Source organism: Amblyomma mixtum, chromosome 6, assembly GCF_055824585.1.
Source record: "Amblyomma mixtum isolate Tamu chromosome 6, ASM5582458v1, whole genome shotgun sequence".
NCBI lineage: Eukaryota > Metazoa > Arthropoda > Arachnida > Ixodida > Ixodidae > Amblyomma > Amblyomma mixtum.
Window position 1 is genome coordinate 154871173 of NC_143017.1, and position 6554 is coordinate 154877726.

The following is a 6554-nucleotide window of genomic DNA, read 5'->3' on the forward strand; positions in this document are numbered from 1 at the left end:
AACATCCAAGTAGAAAGCCTGGTTAACTGTCTGACCCTGCGGAACAAATTCTGAATGGACGACTCCTCTCACGTCGAAAAACAAAATCAGCATTGTTTTGAGGTTTGGTTTCACCTGACGAGCTTTCTTGAGGCGAGGTGAATTTGAAGTTTTCCATTGGCATGACTGTTGCTTTGATTCAGGATTTGGTTCAGGAACACTTGAGTTGTCCCAATAGCATCGTCCTTGTACGGCTTTCTTAATATTTCAAGAGTTTCCGTTCCACTTTTTCCGACCAAAAATCAGAATTTCACCGGCCCGCGCTGTTCACAAAGATCAGCCATTGCAAAAACGACATTCACACAAAACAGTCGTCACTCTAAAACTCTGCCTAAACTAGTCTGACCTTCTTCAGCGACGGCACTCTGCTTGCTGACTCTGGAATGTTCGTTCTATGCGCTCCTAGTGGCAAAACGCGGTACCACAGAAGCTTTTCCGACCAAAAAAGTTAGTCCGGATTCTTTTGGGTACCCCCTCGTAAATGTCATTTTTGGGGCGTCGGTTCACAACCTAGGTGTACCCACCATCGTACTGCATGCCTTTTGAGCCGGATAAAGTACAGATGTCCCCGTTAGCTCTGAGGTGAGACATTCGTTTTCTGCTCGCCGGTCTGAAGCTCGATAACTACTACCCACTGCAGACAGCCGAGCCTTAGAGCCATCCGCCGTTGTTTATGACGGTGGACCCATCGCATAGACGTTATCAGAAGCAATCAGGCAAGAAAATAAGAGGAACGGATGATGGTCTACCGGCACGGCCAGTCTACAGATGCTGAAAAAGAAATCGGAAAAAATATAATGTAGAGACGTATAGTGTCTCGCCGTTTGGGTGCATAATGCACAACTGTCTCCTTTGAACTTTGAAGAGGTTTTATTCACTGCGGAAGTTAGAACGTATGAAGTTTTTGAAATAACATGCAGGTACGCGAAAATCCCCACGCTTTCCGTCCGCTTGTTATAAGGGCAGGAAATAAGAGGAACGAAAAACGCTGCCCAAGATATCCTGCGCATGCATGGCGAAACCTGCGGGTCTAAATCAAGATCTTGATACCATTTCATCTAGACGGGCGAGAGGCAGACAACGAAAACATAAAACAAAAGTCTGGCCGCAGGAAACGCCGCGACGGCCGTCTGCCCATGGAAGCAGCCGCGCGGCGAAGTACTGCGTCACCCAGCGCAGCGCGCCACGGGAGAATTTTCAATCACTGATAGGTCCGACAGCGCAGAACGCCTTCAAGAAGCCCTGTCGGCGGCAATAACGCGCATGCGCAAGCGGCTGAAAGTGCCGACATAGGTGACGATTCTAGTCATACGCCACTCTCTCTCCAGCCTTGAGCGCGAGTGGCCGCGCTATTCGCCTCGCAATGCGGTCATTCTCGTCTGAGCCTCCGTGAGATGAACGCGTGCGTGCGCCTGGTCTCCGGCACTAGCCCACGCTACAGGGCCGCCGGTCGCGTCGCTAGCTGGGGCGCCGTGTCTGTGACTGAGAGGCCCTACGAACTCCCTTCCTCGTGCTTGTGCTCCGTGGTCACCGCCGCATATGGTTGGCCGTGGTATTTGTGCTGTGTGCTGCATCTGTCACATTGGATTACCGTAGGATTACCTTGCCAAGCTTCGTCGCCCCTCTGCACGCTGAGCCATTGCACGTGGCTTTGCTTGGCTCAGTTTTCTCCCCGCGCCACTCCTTCCCAGCAGCCAAATCGCCAGTCCAGTCAGACCCCGCTGCTCTTGGTTGGTGGAGTTGGACGACAAGCCACGAGAACCTCCTTTCGCATTACTGGCGGCAGTGCTTCTGGACGTGACTTCGTTCCCGTTGCCAGTGGGTTGTCGTCGTCTTCACCGTCCAACGGAGACGCCTAGGAGCCGTTACTCACGACTGACAGACGACTTGCAAGGAATATCCCTTCGAGCCAGGCCGTCGGCATCGAAGGTGAGTGCGAGGCAAAGCCCCGCGGCGAGGGCGACAGGTGTCCGTGAAACCTGCTGTGCTGTTAGACCAAATTTAAGGTTCACTTGCGCTGTTTCCGCAAACATTGAATAATAACAAGCAACACGCAGCATTTCAGAGGTTTCATGTTCCGTCGCCATCGAGTATTTTGGCCGTGACGGAAGCGTGGTGAGCTAGTACTCGCGGTGCGTACAGCTTTAGGCTTAGCTCACTGTAGGCAGGTCAGCTGTAGGTATTGAGCCACAGAGGGGATTTAGATACGCGAGCCCACTGCCGCTTTCGTCACGAAACAAAAACTCGTTCCGAACGGCGTTGCGACCAAGCCACTATGTCGTGCCACCGAACACTCGGGCGTAGATATGTGCCCTTGAATGACATGTGGTTTGTGGCCGTACACGGCGCTCGGAAATTCTCGCCAGCCTCTTCCAGCAAATCCGAAGAATGGACGCTGCCTGCGGTCTGTGGCACATCGTGTTTCCGCTGCAGCCAAGGTAGGTAGTACGCTTTCCATATGCTTTTTTCAGCGCCGCGGCTTGAGGCATCAGTCGCGCTCACTTTGCTGCCTCGGTGAGTATGCGCCACTGCGGTATGTTTGCGTATCTGTCATCTTTTTTTTTTATTTGCAGATATGTCCACGTATGGTCACCCTTGCACACGGAAGCACGGAGCCGACTCAGCAAGTGCAAGCACGAATCTCTGGTCTTGGTTCGGTATCCATGCATGCACCGCGGAAGAGGTTCCCTTGCCTTGCACATGCTGCTGTCTCCAGCCAAAAACGCTCTACTGTCGAAAGCTTCGACTGCACTATACGTACTGCATCGCAGCGTAAGGTTTTCTGCGTTCTCGATAAGCACGACCGGGACTTATTGAAACGAGAAAAAACGCTGTACTGTCGAAAGCTTCGACTGCACTACGTACTGCATCGCAGCGTAAGGTTTTCTGCGTTCTCGATAAGCACGACCGGGACTTATTGAAACGAGACAACTAACATAACTGCAGATGAAAGCGGTACCCCCTGACACCACGTGCCGATATAAGGGGACGGAGGATGCCGCTTATTGGAAGTTAACGTGGTTTACGCCACATTTGCTCTCGACAGTGCAGCCAGTGTGCAGTGTGACCCTCGAACGCCTCCGAATGGTCACGACAACCACGGTTGCCTTTGGTGAAGCTTCTTTTTTATCTTTGCAGATGTGCCCACTTAGGGTCGCCCTGGCACACGGAAAGCACGGAGCCGACTCAGCAAGTGCAAGCTCGTATCTCTGGTCTTGGTTCGGCATCCATGCACCGCGGAAGAGATTCCCTTGCCTTGCACATGTTGCTGTCTCCAGCCAAAAACGCTGTACTGTCGAAAGCTTCGACTGCGCTACACTGCATCGCAGCGTAAGGTTGTCTGCGTTTTCGATAAGCAGTGCCGGGACTTATTCAAACGAGAAAACTAACATGGCTGCAGAAGAAGTCGGTACTCCCTAAGGCTGTACCGACACCACGTGCCGCTGTAAGGGGATGGAGGATGCAGCTTATTGGAAATTAACGTGGTATACGTCACATTTGCTCTCGACAGTGCAGCCAGTGTGCAGCGTGATCATCGGACACCTTTGAATGGTCACGACATCCACAGTTGCCTTTGATGAAGTTTCTTTTTATCTTTGCAGATGTGTCCACTTAGGGTCGCCCTTGCACACGGAAAGCGCGGAGCCGAGTTCAGCAAGTGCAAGCTCGGATCTGTGGTCTTGAGCAGTGCATGGACGCCGAACCAAGATATTCCATTCTTGCCTTGCACATGCTGCTGCCTCCCGCCAAAAACGCTGTACTGTCGAAAGCTTCTACTATACTGCATCACAGCGTAAAGTTTTCTACGTTTTCAATAAGCAGGACCGCGACTTATTGAAACGAGAAAACTGACAAGGCTGCAAATGAAAGCGGTACCTCCTGAGGCTGTATCGACACCATGTGCCGATGCAAGGAGACGGAGGATGAAGCTTATTAGAAGTCAACGTGGTATACGCCACATTTGCTCTCGACAGTGCAGCCAATGTGCAGGGTGACCCTCGGATTCCTCCGAATGTTCCGACAACCACGGTTGCCTTTGTTGAAGCTTCCTTTTTATCTTTGCAGATATGCGCTCGGAAAGCAGAGAGCCGACTCAGCAAGTGCAAGCTCGAATCTCTGGTCTTGGTTCGGCATGCATGTACCGCGCAAGAGGCAACCTTCCTGCATTGCATATGCTGATGCCTGCCGTCAAGAACGTTGTACTTCCGGGAGTTTCAACTGTAAGTTTTCTGCACTTTCTACAAGGGGGACTGTTACGTATAGAAACGGGAAAAAAACCGCCGGGCTGGCTCAGTGGTTTTCTGATCCCAAAGTCGCGGGTTCGATCCCGACCGCGGCGCCTGTATTTAGATGGAGGCAAATACAAATATGCCCATGCTCTGTGCAGTGTCATCGCAACCCCAGCCCTCCACACAGCGTCCAATGTGACATGGCTCCAGATGAAAGTGCTGAGCTGTCTTGAAACCAGCAATGTGGTGAGTCCAAGCTCGCCGTGGTGTGCTTAACTTTACTCCCGACAGTGCGGGAAGTGTACAGCGTGTCCGTCGGACGCGTCTATAGCATGCGCACAACATACATTCTTTCCTACATTATTTCCGCTTGTCTTTGCAGATACGCCGAATGGGGTTCTTGGAGCTTGCTCATTAAATGCGAGCTCATATCTCCGGCCCCGTCCGGACTCCATGCACCGTGCCCGATATTCCCTTCTTGCCTCGCGTATGATGCTGCTTTGCTTCACAAGAGCTTTGTCTAACAGCAATACAAATGTGTTATGAGTCTAAACAGTTGAGAGCCCATGTATAACACTTGTACTGTTTAACCTTCATTCAAATATAAATTAGTTGTTTCGCACCGGTCTCTATCTCTTGCTTGCTACCAGTTACTTATGTTTACACTGACTAATTCTGCCTAGTCCAGCCGCAGCTAGTGCATTTATTTATGGGCATACACTCTAGAGTTTTACACTTCATCAAATTTGTACCCATCTTACATGTATTGCACTTGCATTGCAGTCAGTTACGGTGGCATAATTCAGACCCCAAGCATTACTTATGTGTGCATATTTTTTGATATCCGGAAATACTTTCCTCTCAGCAGACCTCTCGTTAGCACCTTTACAGGTTAAAGGCTGCTCCCTTTTTATTTTCTAGCTTTCAACCTTCATTGTAATTTGTGCACGTACGGTCAAATGCCCAGAAGTTTATTGTTACTTTAGGAACTGCTCATTGATTTTATCCAAATGGCTTTCTCAGTCATTTATTGCAAATTGTTTTACCGGTGCAAGCAATTCAAAAACAAACAAGCCTTCACATTGGTGGAATCATTCCTTATCACCTTTATTTGCTAATTAGCTGCATTTGCATACTTTCAAGGGGGCCTCTTGACCAGGCAAGGTGGACGCCAGTTCGGCTCTTTTGTGGTGTGCAAGGTTATTTCTTCTGTACACTTTGCGTATTCTTTCCCTGCCTTTATTTTTTCCTTGGCAATTCACCAGTACATTTATACTTTAGCCTTTGAATTCATCTATTCAAGTGTATAGAGATTTTAATTAATTTTGCCTCTTTTTGTCATAATTAAGTGGGTATGTGCCATTTTCATGTGGAGAAGAAGAATGAGCCCAGAAGAGAAAGACGACACAGTGATTGTAGAAGAAAATTTATCTGAAAAGCCTCCTCTTCTTTGAGGAGGCGCCTATTAGAAATTCCGTTTCACCAGCTGGGTCTGCCTGTGTCCACTGAGGTTGTTCTTTCCTTTGGCGCTACTTCGCTTGGACGAAGCAACAGCAGTGCGAGCTGTGCAGTTCAAAAATTTCTTCTAGAAACACAGCGACTCCCATGCTAATATTAATTTTAATTATTTATTTTTCTATTTTCATTTTTCTGATTATCAAACAGTTAATTTATTATTTATTTATTTATTTATTTATTTATTTTTCTGTCTCTCTTTCAGTCAATACAAAATTGAACCATACCATATGTTGCATTCAAATTTGCACATAAAGCCGGCGTCCCATCTTCGATCTCCCAGCTAACAGGACCCCTTTCGTTGCGTCGTCCAATCTGTCAGCCTATACCCTATTATACTCCTTTTCCTCTGAAACTGCTAATCATTCCAACAGTTCACCGCCTGTGTCTTGGCCACTCCCCCGTAGTGGGTATGTGCCATTCTACTTGAGGCCAAGCAACCAACCAACCAGCTCTGTGTGCACCCCACTTCTTGGCCGATCCCCCTGTGGGAGCATGTGCCATTGTATGATGTTAACAACAACAGCAAAAACCCGACGTGGCACAACGATGCGGCATATGTTAACAACGTCCTGATCACCGGCGGTGCAATGCGGCAAGCAAGCTTCATCACCTCCTTCCCGAGACCTTTCGGCTGGACGTAGACACTAAACTGTTTCCACGCTGCTCCTTCCCATCAATACGAGGGCCCCCAGTCAGTGTCTGGTACGTCAACGCGTTGACCTGCTGCTCCCGGACCATCGTCGCCGCTGCGAGGGCTCCAGTGTGCCA

At 49.4% G+C, this 6554-nt stretch overlaps 1 long non-coding RNA gene across 1 annotated transcript in view; it reads left to right on the forward strand.

The window, feature by feature from the left end:
* Window positions 1–5975: 5975 nt before the first annotated feature.
* Window positions 5976–6554, forward strand: part of LOC149340872 (uncharacterized) — a 5814-nt gene continuing 5235 nt past the window's right edge. The window contains exon 1 of the long non-coding RNA XR_016283881.1: window positions 5976–6554. This exon is cut by the window's right edge and continues 104 nt beyond it. This is a non-coding gene — a long non-coding RNA (uncharacterized LOC149340872).